The sequence below is a fragment of the Protopterus annectens genome, chromosome 6.part0 (assembly GCF_019279795.1).
Source record: "Protopterus annectens isolate FY-2018-M chromosome 6.part0, PAN1.0, whole genome shotgun sequence".
Lineage (NCBI taxonomy): Eukaryota > Metazoa > Chordata > Ceratodontiformes > Protopteridae > Protopterus > Protopterus annectens.
Genome location: NC_056737.1, coordinates 284,780,456 through 284,797,502, shown reverse-complemented (window position 1 = coordinate 284,797,502; position 17,047 = coordinate 284,780,456). Strand labels below are relative to the sequence as shown.

The 17,047-nt window shown below is 36.7% G+C and overlaps 1 protein-coding gene across 6 annotated transcripts in view; it reads left to right on the top strand.

The window, feature by feature from the left end:
* The window catches only part of LOC122804267 (neurexin-3-beta-like), a 1,298,689-nt gene that overhangs the window by 1,014,282 nt on the left and 267,360 nt on the right, over positions 1 to 17,047 (top strand). The window lies entirely within an intron of this gene.

Below are 17,047 nucleotides of genomic sequence, written 5' to 3'. Positions count from 1 at the left end.
AATATCGCTTTAAAAACACACCCTCACACTTGAAGTAGCGTATATTCCCACTGGCAAATCCCAATAAAATTGTCTCACTAATATCACTATTAAATTGCATCATGCAAACTACACAATGAAAAAAAGATGTAATAATGATGGGAAATATCAACAACAACTTAATTAAGCTAAAGAAGTTCAGCTGTGCAAGTAAATTTTCCATAAGAGTAGATGTTCAAATGATCACTACTGTAGTAGTCTTAGCTATGTGGGTTATATCCTGCCAGGGATAGCTTTCAAAGCCTCAGCGCACCTTCTTTGCATCCAAACTCTCAGACAGCTTGAGCTGATCTGATAAAAAGACAAGGTTGGGAGCTTGTCTGCTAATAGAGAGAGGAAGGCTGAGTCCTGAAAGGACAATGCGAGGAAGAACAAAAATAAGTAACCATACTCTGGCATAAGCCCCCCCCCCAAATAAATAAATAAATAAAATGGGGGGGGGGCATACATGAACATTCTTGATTAAAAAAAGGCATCTTTCTTCTAGATTGTCTAAGAGGCACGCCTGGAGCAAAATCTGATTATTTAAAGAGGAGGCAAATGGGTCTAATAGTGGAATTCCCAGCAGATGGATCAAATCCTGGAAGACCCCATGATCTAGTTGTCTATGTGAGGATCTCCCCTGTCCTGTTTATCTTGTCTGCCACACAGTATTCTTTTGTATTGCTTTGAAGGAATGAAGGATGCCTATCGAGTGAGATTGTGTTGTCAAATTATATCCCAAGCTAAGATGGCTAATCTGTAAAAGGTGTACGATCAGGTTTCTACTGCTTGAAAATGTATCACTTGACTGTGGTATTGTCTGAAATAACTTGAAGAAGTCCTGGGGACTAAAGATGATTCAGAGATTTGGGTATCTTGATCATTGCAAGCATCCATTTCATATTAATGTGCTTGCATTTGCCCTAGGTGTCCCACACACTTTCCACTATTATGCCTCATGAAAATGCTACCCAAGCAATGCCCAAGTGGTCTGTGATGACTGACAGCTTTCAGACAGGGAGAGATAGAGGAGACCTGAATTTTATGGATATCTATTGTCTCCACCAAGTAATTTTTCTATTGACAACCTACAGCACTTGGATTTGAAAAGACAAGGAATTTTCAAGCTGGGACCAACGAGTTTTCAGATACATCTGTATCTTTCTCATGTGGAGTCTTGCTAGTAGGGTCATGAAAATTATAGATGCCACGAGATCCAAAATCCTGAGGTATTCCATCACAATGACCAAAGGCTGAGTGGAAAACCTTAGAAATAGATCTGGATATAGATGTATTTTTTTTCCTCTATAAGAAAAGCCCTTTGAACTGAGGTGTCTAGCTGACACCCAAGGAACACAATCTGTGTGAAGGAATCAATAAGGACTTTTGAATATTCTCTTTGAATCCCATCTCATGTAGGAGATCTCTCACCCATGTGTCAGATGCCTGACAATGTGAAAAAGACTCTACAAAGATAAGCTAGTCATCTAAATATGGGAAAAATAAAATGGATACCCTGTAGTCTGCAGTGAGCTATAACTGGAACTTTTGGTGCAGTGGATAGTCCCAAGAGTAAAGCTGAGGACTGATAATTGATCCAGACACACAAACATTAAGAAATGCCTAATGTTTGAATGAAACTGAATGAGATAAAAAGCATATTTTCAATGTAGAGTTATCAGAAAACTTGAATGAGAAAGAAGAGGCAACAGATTGTGAAGTGATTTTATTTTAAAGTTAGGCACCATCACAAACAGGTCTAAGAAGAAAATCCAGAACTAGTCTCCAATCATCTTCTTTCTTTGGCACAAAAACATCCTTGAACAAAATATTTTCCCAGCTTGTAGAGGAGGGACTGGTTCTATCACTCCCTGGAACAGTGTGTAATGAGAAACAGGTGAAAATAAAAGTGTCTGGTCTGGTGGATGAAGAATAACTTCCTGGCAAGGAGGAATATCCTCTCAATGCCATCTATAACCCTAATGAATTATTTTCAGAACCCAATTATCTGAAACTTTGTGTTGCCAAAGGAAAAAATGAAGATTCAGACTTTCTGGGAGGGAAAAGGGAATGCCAGGTTGGGAGGGATGACAAAAGTCCCTTAAGTAATCAAACTGAATAGTTGGACTGCACTTTTTGATCACCTTTGCAGCAAAGGAACCAAAACGTGAATCTCTATTCAGAAGAGAAAATAAAATATTATCCATATCCTCTTGGGTGGTTCTGAGAATGCAACCAGGTAAAACTCCTCATCACAGTACCATAGGTCATAGCCCTGGAAGAATTACCAATGGAGTGACACATATACACTGTAATCAGACAGCAGTGACTAGTATAATAGAAGAAATTAAATAATTTAAAGCAGATGTTTCTTCACAAAAAGAAACTGCAGACCAAACATTCCTCATACTTTCACAATTAAAATAAACATTAACATGTGAGCCTGGCATTTAACATTCTGAAAAATCAAAGTTGTAGAAGCATACATGGTTTTCCCATACCCATTAGTACTCAAGAAAAGCTGAATACAAATTAACTGACTGTTCAGCAGCATTAGGAATAGCTAAAGCTACAGCTGCAAAGTCAGGTTTGGGAAGAGTGTAAAAAAGCATTAAAAAGACTGACGTACATTATATATTGGATCTGCCTTTTTAGGGACAGCAGGCTGGCTATCAGAAAAAATACCTGCAGAGACATAGACTTCTACTGTGCTGAAAGAACTTCTGTCTATAACAGTTCATGAAAGTTTCTGAGATATGAGAAACCTCAGAGCACTCCCACTGAAAACATTAGCACATTCTGGAAAAAGTCTGAAAGAGAGAGAAATCCCAAAAGGAGAATGTGAAACCGATCTCTACTCTGAGTCTGAATCAGAAAACTGAGGAGAAAAGCTGAATCCGTCCATTCATCTTCCTGTCCAGATTCAGAATCTTGAACCTCTTCAAGAAAGGAGGTATTCTTTTGCTAGAAAGTCATAAATAAGAAGGATCAAAAGACTAAATAAGACCTTGAGCCAAACCCAGTAAGCTACTCCTCTCTAAGGAAATTTGCAGAAGAGTAGATATATGTTTTGTTTTCAGGTTTTGTTTTTTTTTTGACAGAAACAATGGGGCCAATAGCATTATAAATGGCAGCAGTAGCTTCCCCAGGGATTGGCACAACATTCTGGAAAAACAGGAAAACCTTCCCTGTTCCCTCTCCCAGGATTAACAACTGTGGGTTCTCCCATGCCCACTAAGGGAACCTTAACAGCTGAAGAGGATGAGGCTAACCCCCAGTCCATAGTGGCTGCAGGTGCTACACCAGAGGTAACCAAGGTAAAAGGGGGAGTGGAATAAGATGCAACAAACAACCTGCAGCTGGGTCAAATTGATAGCCTGCTATGGTGGCAAAGGCTGTTTGCTTAACTTTTTCTTTATGTGACTGGAAGAAAGATAAACCTTGTGACTGAATGATTGTTCCATGTTCAATCCAAAAATGGTGCTGCTTTCCCAAGAAAAATAAGCAGTAAAATCCGGTAAAAGTCTTTAAAAGTCACTTTTTTCACACAAAAACACAGTAAAAATAATTTTAAAACAATTGTCAGCCACCATATGGAAAATAAACATACTTTTTCAACAGAAAATAATGTTTTTAAACACTTTAACCGACTTTTAAACTCACAGAAAAAAACACCATGATACAGTCTTGTGACAATGCATTAAAATACAAACTCCTAGCTTTAAAATAGCTTTTTCTGATGAGGAAAGTTTTAATAATTAATAGATAATTGAATGGAAGTTTTTCCCCAAAGGGAACTTATCTACCCAGCAAAGGAACAACACAACCTAACCATCTACCCTCAATGGCCTCAGAGGACCATAGTCTTTAGTGGCAATAAAACTTTGAAGGGCTTGGTGCCCATATTTGTCTTTTACTCAGCTCAGCTCAAGCCACCTGACAGTTTGGGTACATAGAAGGTGCCCTTAAGCTTTGAAAGCTGGCTGGCTGTTATATCCTTAGCAAGATATAACCTATATAGCTAAGGTTACAGCAGCAGTGATCAATGTGATGAACAGCAAACAATGTGGAAATAATATGAGCCTAAGTGGTCCTTTAGGTGGACTTCTACATTTATAAAATACAGTCAAGCCACAAAGGAACATTCTGAGTGCCATTTGCTTTTTGTTGCTGTATTCAGTAGAGACCCACAGCACCAGTCACATGATGCATTCTAGATGACCAGCAATTATTTTCAGTAAACACAAATGAGCCATATAGTCTATTTTGGCTGACTGCTTCACTTGATGTTGTCAGTGGAAAGAACACATTACAGAAAATTGCTTTACACTTTTATGTGATAGCAATTTCTGTATAGCTAAAACTGCACAGATTTAGTTTTTTTTTAATTTCCCCCCAGACAACTATATCATTACCAGTGTGGTGTGTGTCATATTTGCAAGAAGTTTATTCATTTATGCTTTTTATTTGTTAATGAAATGCGGTTAAATGAGGGTAGTAGTTAACACATTTGTACTGGAATCAAAATTGGATGGTACAGAACTGAAGCTAGAGAAAGTGTTACAGAGGTCTTGTTCAGTGGGGAAGGTGCAGACATCTAAAATAGCAGGCAGCACCTGCCCAGGCTGTTTGACGTACTGAAATGTGCCACCAGAGACCATCTTTACTGTTTTAATATTGCATTCACGCATTCCTTGCCACCTTAATTGAAAGTTCTTTCATTTACATGCAAGAATTGGCTTAATCCAAGGAACTGTCTTCATAATTATGCAAATGGACTTGCATCTAAGAAAAGCCAAGGGTGTTGCTGTGGAAAGATCCATGTACAAGGGTTTCATTTACCCCTCACTACAGGCCTGCAGTAGACTTTGAGCTTTGACCTGGATCTGATGTCAAGCAAAAATCAATTAACTACTCTTTACTGGTGAAATTGATATTTTATTAATGTCAGATGAAGATCTGTTAAGCTTTGAGTATATAAAGTAGCAAATGAAAGATTTTAAAATGATTATGCTTCCTCTGGGATAGCCTATTCATGCAGATTACCAGCTTGTGTGAAGTACCTTCTGCTTTTGTCAAAGATTTTTTAAGCAGAACATTAAATATGTGGCATTTTTAAATGTTTCTGCTTAAAACATGATGCATCCTATTTCATTTAAAGTTCATAATTTGAAATGTATACATGTAATCTTATCTGCAAATGTTTTAGGGGAATTTATACAATGCAGTCAATGATGGCTGACTTTCGTTTGGCATTGTGCGGGCTCCCATTATGGCAGCGTTATTCACAATCATTGCTACTACCTGTTTTGGGACACCACACCCCTGGGTGATAAAGGCAGTTTGAGAGTGCCTATGTGTGTATCAGGAAATGTAAGCAAAGCAGAGTTTCAGCCACTATGCACATCACATGTATGTTCCAGGATCTGACTGTACTATTTCATAATGCACGGTTCTTCTGCCTTTCTTTTTTAGCTATTTTCTAAGTATTTATCATAGAATTCTTTGGCTGACAATGCAAATAATTTAGTTCCATATGTTTAACAAGTCTGAGACAAATGTATGTTAGCTCCTTACCTTTTGGTGTAGAGAAAACTGCTCATACATGTAATTTCTTACTTTAATTGACTGGTCAGAACATCAGCTTTTTCAACAGGTTTCTCTTTGTCTCCTGGTGAGTCCTGCTTGTAACTGTCCTTTTTGGCATCTTATCCCAGTGCTTTCCAGATAGATTAAAAAAAAAAGAAACTTTGCATTCTGTGCCATGTTTGCATCTGCACATGAAATACCTTCTCTGTTATGCTATGGTGCTTCTTTATCCATGAATAAAAGGCCTTTGTTTCTGTTCGGAGGCCTTGTTAACTACAGACACATATAAACCTTTTCCCATAAATGAAAAACTCTCCCTTATCTGTATATACATATAACTCTCTTATTGTTGTCCAGTCAGTGAAATAATTTCCCAAAATAATAGTAATTTCATTGTTTTTGCACTGGGGGTGGGGGGGGGTGGGTGACATCCCTACTTTAATTCCACGAGTTTGGTGCTCGATTGTAGCCTACAGCCAGTTGCATAACTCTGTAGGATTTTACAACTCTAAACATTCATCAATGAATAGGTAGTAATTTGAATGTTTCCATGCCACGTATCTTGGTCTTTTGCCTTCCTAACTCAACTGTACAGTCTTCTTAATTTCATTCATATTTTCTTTACTAAAGGAAAAGAAGAATCTCAACTTCTACATCCCCCCCCCCAAAAAAAAAAATAAAATTGTTCAGTGCATCCAGTCTTTCATCCTAATTATTGGTGAATGGCAGAATAAACCATTACTGCTCTGTGTTACTTGAGAGAATTTTGCTTTATGCCTGAAATGTTTTTATGGGATGAAAAACACTGAAAGCACAAAATATCTAAAGCACATTTGACAGAATGCTTAGATAACTGAATTCCCATTTTTGATAGTATTTGTAAGCAAGAGTGTACAGGAAAAGGAATGCCTGACCGAAAAAGATATAGTGGTTTATTTGTATATCTGAGTCCTCACTGGTTAGGCTTTTATGTAAGGGGATTGGTTTACTGTTTAGCATGTTTGGTGGTGTACATGTTCTGTGTCCTTTTGTCTTGTGTAGTGGCACTGTTATGGAAAGGGTTTTAGTAATGTAATGTGTAGGATTAGGATTAGGGTTAGCACTTATGACTGACTAATATGCATGGGGGCAAAGCCCAACTGCCCTGTCCAGCTTATCCATGTGTGTTAATCCTAACAATTTTGAAGACAGTCAATCAATACATTTTGGGAAGTAGCAGAAAATTGACCTACGAGCAGAAAACCAAGGTAGATATGGGAAGAACATGCAAACTCTGCAGTCAACACAGAAAGTAAACAGAGGTCACATGGCAAAATGTATCTCTACCAACATGTGGCTGCAAATAAAGCCTAAAGTCCCTGACCACTTCCTGAGCCTAAATCAAAAACTTACTTCTCAATCTCTAAATTTAAAGCCCCCATTTGCTCTTAACCCTAAACTTCCATCCTGCTGTCTAAACCTGTAGCTTCTGCTCCCTAAACCTAAATCGCACTCCTAGTCACTACCTGAAACACTCATCAATGCTCTTCCCCCTCCCATGGCCTCCATGCTGTTTCAAGACTTACCTTGCTCAAATTGGCTATTGCATTCAAGCAAAATTCATCAGCTTCACTCTCTTTGTATGTCAGTTGCACCTTGCCCAAGCACACTCTCTTTGTATGTCAGTTGCACCTCACCCAAGCAAGTGTTCAAGTTCAAGTGCTAGGAGATGGCCATGTGGGTTTCAACATACCCAACTCCTTGCCTGGACTCAAGCATGTGTTGTACATCCTCTTATGCCTATTACATGATGGAGGTTTCTTCTAAATGACTATGAACAATATTGGCATCAATTCAAGTATATAGTTTACACATTGTTGGAAGGCAAGTTATTGGTCTATAGTTTTTACGATAGCTTGTAGGTTCACTCTTAAGGAGGAGTATTGATTTCCTGTTGCAAACCAGGTTGGTGTCTATTCGATATGCACATATAAATAGTTCTTACTCATGTCTAAACCTTCATGTAGAGATGTTAATACTTTTAGCCATACATTAGGTACTGTGTCTGGGCCTGGGATTTTCCATTTAGGAGCTTTCCGTTTGATTAGCCATTACTTCATCCCATTTCATGTCTTGTGCATCTGAATCCTTTACTGTTTCTTTTACTTCTTCTATCCATTCAGCATCTTATGTTCCACATGGTCTTTATAGATATCTCTCCAAAATGTGTCTATTTCTTCTTTTTTGGAGTATATCTATTCCTTTTGTCTTGTTTCCCAATTTTCCATGAAACTTTTTTGGGTCATCAGCGAATTGCTTATTTTGTACTTTTCATTTATATTTATTTGCATATCTTCTAAGTTTTTCTGCCTGGGCTAAAATCTTTAGTTTATTATTTGTAATAGTATACAATAGATCCTGGTATGTTCTGAAGCTGCATGCTGCTTTTATCACACCTATTTTAAGTATTTTGTTGATCTATTCTCTCTGCTGTACTCTTGTAACATTGACACTTCCTGTCTTAATTGCTTTAATTTTTCTCTATTTCCCTTATTGCAGTGTTTTGTGGTAAGACATTATTTGTTAATAACTTAGTTGCACAGTGATATATCCTTTTTAGTTCTGTTATATTAAATTAATTTCTTTTAACAGTCTTGATTACTGTTTTCATTTGTTTTATCAGACGTCTAACATTTTATGTCTTATTGATGTTCTGTAAACTATGTCTTTCATTGATCTTAATATGTCTACCCATCTCTGTTAAATCAAGCAACTCTTCCCTTAGATCATTTTCTTCTAACCTAAGGGCACATTCTTTGTTCTTCATTTTCCTACAGACATTCTACAGAAAGTTCCAGAGCATCTTCCTGTAGCACATTCTCTTCGGTTTCATCCTGTGTCATCCGTTGCTTTTCCATATGGGAACACGTTGGCCTTTCGCTCCACATTAACTGCGTTATAGTCGCCACTGTTTCCTTCTCCTTGCCTCTCTGTGCAACTGAACTTTTGTACTGGTTTGTACAGAAGGCTCAAAAATATCTTCATATGGCAACTGATCAAATGCTTCTCATTCCACTGGTTTCTCCTTAATTTGAGGACTCGTTCTGTCACGCCGTGATGTTATCAGACTTGGATTTGCAACAGTAAATTCTTCACTTTGCAGATAATCCATAGCTTCAGTTTTTATTTCTTTAGCTTCTCCAGTAGTAATCTTTTTTTCTACCTTTCCCTTTGTTTTCTTATTTTTTTTTGTATTGTAAAATGTTCCATATCCAGATGCCTTTGCCTGTATTTTACTTTGAATATCTTTGGTGCTGCTTTTTTGTATTGATTAGTTTTGATTACTCCTTTGCATAAATATTGCACTATATAACATCTCTAAAGATGTCTCCCGCTCCATATCTTTCTCCTTTCTTTGGGGACTCATTGTCCCATCATGCTGTGACATAAGTTAGACTTTCTACAGGAAATCTTTCACTTCACATGCATTCTGTAACTTCAGCTGTAACTTCTAGTTTACTAATCTTATGTTCTGTGGTCTTATTTGTTTTTATTGTGAAATTTTCCATAATTTTCCATAACTAGGTGCCTTTGCCAATATGTCTCTTCAAATATCTTTGGACCTGTTTTTTTTTTTTCTTCGATTTGTTTGGCTTTCTCTTTTGCATGAATACTGCACCATATCAAATCTCTCTTTCTTTCCGAGGTCCATGTTTCTTTTATACATTTTAAAAATCTCTAGATTTTGTTCTTTATATTTTCACACTTCCTCAGTCTCTTCTTTTTCCAAATGACACAAGGTTTCTTGGTCAATATAATGGTTTTCATGAATCCATTGTATTAATGAACACACATTTGCATTTGAACCTCTTGACAGTTTTTTCTTGTGCAAGTAGTCTTCTTTTCTGTAGTATGTATAATCTTTTTGCATGTCTTCTATCAAGAAATTCTGGCTTCTTGCATAATAGTAACAATGCATAATTTCTTTCTTATTCTCAATAATAGTCAACCCTATCATCTTCATGTCTCCTTTTTTGGCCTTTCACTTTTTTGCATTTTTTTGTGGACTACTACTTCCTTCTACAATGGGGGGGACCTTCCCCCTGATCCTGGCCTAACCCCATTGTAGAAATGTTTCCTTTGAGGATTCTGCACTGTAATTTTTTTCTGTTCCTGTCACCAGTGCACCTACCGGGATTGGGCGCTTTTTTATCCTGGGACTTGTGCACCCAGCTGTTTTTGTTTTTTTTTTTAACCTACTTCTGTCCATGATATATGTAAAAGACAGTGTATATATCAGTGTCATCTTGGTAAGATGTTGTAAAAACATGGTTCACCGCATGAAGGTACCCACCAACACTTGAAGATGAATTCAGTTTTAGTAATGCTACTCTCCGTTGCTTGCTGATTTCATCATCTCTCCATTTGGATCCCTGTCATCATTTCATTTAGACCCCAGTAATCTCGCTATTCAGACCCCAGCCTAGAATGGCTAATGTGGCACTAGCTCAGAGTCAGTCTTACTTTTCTGCATTATGCCTATCTGTCGTGGACATAAAAAATGTATGGCAACAGGAAAATATGTTTAGGAGTTTGTGAAATCTGCACAATACTGAAAATGTCTGCAGAACAGTTTTTGCACATTCTTAGTGTGTTTAATATGTCTAGTTACAGTGCCTTTGTTGTTTATAAAGGACAACCAAAGCCTTGTTTTTATTATGGCTCTTATAAACATTTAATACAAACATGTCCTAAGAGAAAATGTGCTTAGTATGGACAGTTTGGCCATACTATTCATAACTGTGGAACATTCTGTAGAAAATGCAAGAGTACTGAGAATTTTTGATTTGAATGCCCTCAAATAAAATTGTTAGAAAAGGAACAGCCTTTACTGTCTGTACTACAGTTCCATTAAGTTCTGCAGAAATATTAGCGACTAACACTATTACTGAATTGTCACTTAAGATATAGGCAAACATACATTTATATAAAAGAAAACTATGTTAACATGCTCCCAGTTATAAATATTATACATCACATATATTTTATACAATTATTATCAAACCAGTATTACATAACTTGATTAATTCTTGCCTTCCCTTAAACCTTGCTTCTTCTCTAAAACAATATTCTGCATGTATTTTTCCTACAATCTTTCTGTGTAATTTGCTCCTCCCCTTTTTTAAAGAATCCACTTCCAGTTATTTTTTCTCTGTTATAATACTCACTACTTCAAATGCAGCTGGTTTAGACTTTCATATCTTTCCATTTTTTAGTATTTGCTTTTTTGGTAGCTGCCATATTTAAACTTAACAAGGCCTTACTATGTCTAAGCAATGTAGATCCTGTATCCCAACTAAAAAAAATAATTTCTTTAGTTACACCCATTTGTTCATCCAATATTTTCAACGCAGAACTCTGTAGGAAAATTTTAAAGTCTGCCAACTCATTACACTCTGAAAACATATGTTCCCAATTACATCTTTCTTCCCCATCACATCTCTAAGATTTGCCACTTACCTGAGGAAAAATTCTTAGGAGTCTGATTGGAGTATAAAAATACCTTCGTAAAATTTTTATCAAAAATTCTAAATCTTCTAGACTTTGTTGCATACTTGGGAGCCATACATATGTTCTCACATTGTTATCTTGTGAATTGCATTGCCAGTCTCTCTTCCCAATTTGTGGTTGATTCCTATAGTTGTCATGCAATATTTTATGTAGCCTACTAATTATCTGATTATTTTCTGTTCTAGATTCAACTAAACTCTAACAGAGCAGGTCTTTAACTTAGTATTCTGTTATCCCTTTCAATTTGCCTATAATCTATCAGTCCCTCCTAGAAATGGCAGCCTGTAGCCTGCCGTCAAAATGTCTTCTTCATCCTTTCCCTCTCTAGTTATTTGCTCTCAGTACCTTGGTTCCTTTGCCACTTTTCTTCAGTAAATTCCACCTCCCTTTTGCCTATTCTCTGTACCCCTAATTGCAGTCATCCCTATTGGCAGAAACTCCTTTCTCCATTTTTGTGTTGGCGTAGTTCTTAGAATGCTTTTTGCTACTTTATGAATATAATATTCTGTATGACTGTTGTTATTCTCCTTAAGGATCTGCATCCAAACTCCTACTCTCTCCATATTTCTTGAATTTACCCCCTGCTTTATCATCATCATCATCACTTTTCACTTTGAATTATAGCTTGTGCTATGCATATGAGCCTTAACTGTGTAGCTCTAAAATATCCCGACAAATCAGGTAACGCTAAACCATCTTGTTCTACTGGGAGAGTCAGCTTATTTCACTTGACCCATGTCTTCTTCCTCTCCAAGATAAAATCCTTCAACTCTTTATTAATTGCTGCCTACAACTTCTCTTCTTGTTGATAAAAATGCCTGATCTGTATATAAACCTAAAGGGACTAAAAACATGTTCACTGCTTGTATCTTGCTATCTATATTCATGAACAGGTGCTTCCAAGCTTCACTTTTTGAATTATCTTTCATTTAGCCTCTTCCCATACATCCTTAGCTGCCATAACAGAATCCCTTTTAACCCATACTCCTAAATACTTCATTTTATTATGTCCCTATAAATATGGGTATTGCTGAACCAATTCACTCCTGGGTACATAGTTTACATTATAGCCTTTGTTTTGCCTTCATTAATTTTGTATCCTGAAAATACTTGAAACTGTCTCAGAATGTTCCACATCACTGAGATGCCTTTTTCTGCTTTTATCAGGTACAAAATAATATTGTCTGCAAATAAAGCCGACTTTTCTTAATTACTACACCAATTATATCTTTGAATTTCTGAGTCGTTTTTTTTTCTTTGCCAATGGCTCTAAATATAACACAAATAAAGGGGAAAGAGGACAGCCCTGCCTGGTTCCTCTGTTTAGACACAACTTATCAGAGAGGAACGTTCCCATTTTAATGTTTGCCTCTGATCCCTCATATATCCTCTTAGCTTCCATTACCCTATTCATAAAATACCAGCTTACTTTGTCATATGTTTTCTCTAAATCGTGACCCGTCAATGAAATATCAGTGGTTAGGGCAGGTATGCATAACACTGAAAGTGAAGAGAGTGGCGTAACTGAACAAAGCACATGGAGTACCAATGTTACAAATGATGAAGGTAAGAAAAGTGGCCAGACAGACGTGGCTGCTATAGAAAATGAGCTTAGTGACAACACTATAGATGCTTTCAATACTATCAGCAAGAACAGTAAAGAAAACTGAAGAACAAATAGTTTGCAATAAAAAAGTGTGTGTGTGTGTGTGTGGGGGGGGGGGTAACCTAACTGTATGTTCCTTAATGATAACAGTATTAGTTTTAGGAAGTCTGCCAGAGATGTACACATTATTGTCACAGAGATGTCCTCGTGTTTTGAGTTCCATTGCATTGTCTCTTATATTGTAAAAATATCTGCTCCAATAATGAACCCATTTCATTCAGTGTATACATACCACTTAACTTTGCTTTTGAGGTTTTGTTATACAGATATTTTTTCCAAAGTCACCATTTCACATTATATTCCAGGGTTGCCCATTGTGTCTCTTAATCATTTTGTAAATGTTACTCTAACATTCAGGATGCCCAGAGCCACAGCCCTTCCCTTGTTATTATTTTTGTCACTCATTTAAACAAATCTGTTAACTTTTTCTGATGTCACCTTCCTCCTATGATTGTTCTCTTTTGGAATCTTCTTACAGTAGCCTTTGAGGTGTGGTGCTGTGGTAGCATTGTCGCCTCACAGTAAGATGTTGTCCTGTTCAATTCTCAGCTAGAGCGTCTTCTGTGTGGAGACATGTGTGAATGGGCGTACCTTTGTTGAAGGTTGTGCGTCAGGGCTGGCAACTTGACACATAAAAATCTGCTGCCAATCATTAGCGGACTGGAGTTCTGCTGTGGCGACCCCAACCGGGAAAAGCTGAAAGATGCAACAACATTACTTTTAGAAGGGATAACATAATATCTGGCAAAAGTTGTCATGCTGGCTGCTTTGTGGTTTCCCTTGTCTGTTCTTTTTTATACAGTGTTTTTTTTTACACTGACACTGTCAATAAGTTCTGTATTTGAACCATCTTGAAGTCTAAGTGGGATCTCATAAAATACTGTTCTGATTGCTTGTTGAAGTTATACTTCTAGTTCAATAGGACATTTGTTTGCACTGGTCCCAAGATGTTGTCTCATTGAAGAAAGATTATAATGGAGAATGTAGCACAGCAGGTTGGGGCAGGAGCAGATTACTTATTCCACATATTTTTGCAACGTAATCAGGTGGGATGCCAGGAAATGCACTTTTTCTGCTTGCTTGCATGCAATAGATTTACAGAGTAACATACCCAGAATAGTGTGGTAAACAAGATTCTACTATAATTCCCAAGTGAAAATGTTTCTGTGCAATTATCAGTTAAGCTGGATTGTAGTGAATGCTCTATACATTAATTTAAAGAGTCAAAGCTGTATATGCTACATGTACTGTTAATTAACAATGGATTGGAGACCAGGAATGCAGTACAAAACACATACCCAAACATTCAATTCAGTGTATCAGCTTTCTGCATCACCATGATAAAACCAAACATCTGCCATTCACCTCTCATGGTAACCCGGTTAGAATCTGGTGATGCTGCATCAGACAAGGTGCTGTAGGCACCTGAACAACAAGTCATTTATAACAAACGTACTTCAGATGTGTGCTGCTGTCCAGTTATTGACAACCAGCTACAGACATAACAGTGACAAGTCAGAGATTAGCAAATTTCATTGTGACCCTAATTGATAAACATAGTAGAATAAAATTCCCACCATTGGAAGCATTGAGATTGCCATGAGAGATCAATATCACAGAAAAATGTGCTACATTACAGTGTCTGTATGTGCAGCTGGATCCCAGCATCACATTAAGTCTGTCAGTCAGTGTATGACCATACCTCATAGCCTCTTATCTCAAGAAATTTGATCAAAGCATGACAAAATTGCGACAAAGGCCCAAAACTAGGGACAGGTTTTAAATATTGCTCTTATAAACTTAAACAGTTGATAGAATAACAGGATTTGTCTTAGCGTGCATTTTTCTGAAGAACATGAAGTCTGAAACTCAAATGTAGGTCATTATTTTGTGACTTCAGTCCTCAGACCATCCCAGTGATTTGCTTGAAAACCACAGATTTTATGTGAAACAGACCAAAAATATGAGGCAAAAATTTGGGCATTCTGTGAAAAACTGGACAGTTGAATGGTATGTGTATGACTTGTGTTCAAATATCCATCTCTTACAGGAAGCTTTAGAATGCAACATCATGGTCTATGTTTTTTATGAAATTTCCACTGAATAGGCATTCTTCTTCCAGTAAAATCTAGATCAGTGAAGAAGAAGCATAATTCATATTCTAACAAGGAATAACTTTAGTAATAATAAAGTTAGTAGATACAAAGGTAGGGAGTCGGTATGTAATAATTAAGTCATAATATAAGGCTAGCATTTGTCACATTAGAAAATTGTGAAGTTAAGTACCTTGTTTTAGAGTCCTACATGTACCAAGCACTTTGTAATGCTCTATTGCCTGCACAGTCAGGGCAGTATAACAGCTGTACAAATCAAGTGAGCATTTAAGACCTCATAACTGTGTGGGGAGTGTAAAAAATACTTTTAAAGGTAAGACCACTTCAGATGCTACATTAGAAACATGTAGCTAAACTACTTTTCACCATTTAATAAAATAATATATGACAGCCAGAGAAGTCAAATGGAGAAGTAAACAAATATTATAGCAAAGCAAAAATCTAAGCTTCATAAAATGTTTTATATATATATATATATATATATATATATATATATACACACACACACACACACACACACACACACACACACACACACACACACAGACACACATATGTGCATGTCTTTCTCAATATATATTTGTATCTGTCCTTACCCCTCTCTCTCTCTCTCTCTCTCTCTCTCTCTATATATATATATGTGTGTGTGTGTGTATGTATGTATGTAACATAGAGCAACAAGTATAATTTCATGCTAAACAGCATTATACTAACTATTGTTATATACTGTTGTTCTGTACAATGTATGCAAAAGTAACACATCGCTGTAAGTACTGTATGGTATAACAAAACTATAATGTGTTTCATCTCAAAAGAGAAAATATGAAACTACAAGCCTTAACAACAAAGACAGGAGGTATATAATCATCATATTATCTGAACGTGATCTAAATGTACTCGCACAGGTACTGACCACCAACCATATATGCTGGCCTACATTATGTCACTGAATGCTCTTTATACTTAATAGAAATCATCCACCCTGACAGACAGTCTAAACCACAGGCCTCATGACCATAGCTTCATTTTGCAAATTACAATTCAGTTGCATTATTTTTATTATTCCTCAACAGTTTTTAATGCAGCATTTTTTGGGATACATTTCAAGAAGTACAAAAATAAAATGTCTTAAATATAAGCGATATGTCTTAGATATGTCCTGAAATGATTATTTGTTTTTTGTGGCTAAGATGGGAATGGTTGGCTTCTGGCCTCAAAGTACTGGTAAGCAATATCTGGTGGTACCAACATGTGTAACTGCATTTTGAAAGTACAGTACAGTGATGGTAGTAGTTTTTCCAGCATATGTCATTTTAACAGGACTTGATATTTTATCCCCTGCATAAAATCTATGTGTCTGTGGATATGGGTGTTTGTGTAGGTATGTCTATGTGTGTATGTGTATGTACTTGCTGGAAGTGGTTTGCTTTCTATTTTAAGATATAGCAATGAGCACTTGGAAGATGCTAATGCAAATAGCAGACAGTGATTCGAACAACAAAATGATGTTGCATAAAAGAGGCATTACCTGCTTGAGGGGGCGGGGGGCTCTGTGTTCAAGCTACTTTGATCTATGAAAAACTAAACCGTTTTAACAGTTTTTTAATTTGCTGATTATATTACATTTGGTAGTTCTCAGACTCAGGATGCTATCAACCTGCAGATGAGCTCATTTTAGAATATTCCATCTTGCTGGAGAGATTTTTTGAAAGTATTTGATTTAAATGGAAAGCTAAGCATTTTATGTCTGCGTCTGGGAATGTGTTTTGTGTATGTGACATATGCATTAAGCATGAAACAGAATCATAGCACTTCACTCATGGCTCTTCTGAATGAATGAATATGGTTATGAAAATATCATACCATACAGTATTACATATGAATTGTAAGCAAGCTGTGATGGCACAGAATGATAGAAACAATCTTTATCTTTAATTACATAGCAGACCTCTTCCATAACCCGGAACACAATTTTTTGCTAAAAAGGTCTGCTAATTCAAAGGTCTCACTACCATGAAAATGAAGTGACTATTTGATTTTGCTGCAAAATCATGAATTCCTTTTGCTGTCATTTACTGCAACCTTGGAGTCAGCTTATATAGTTGGG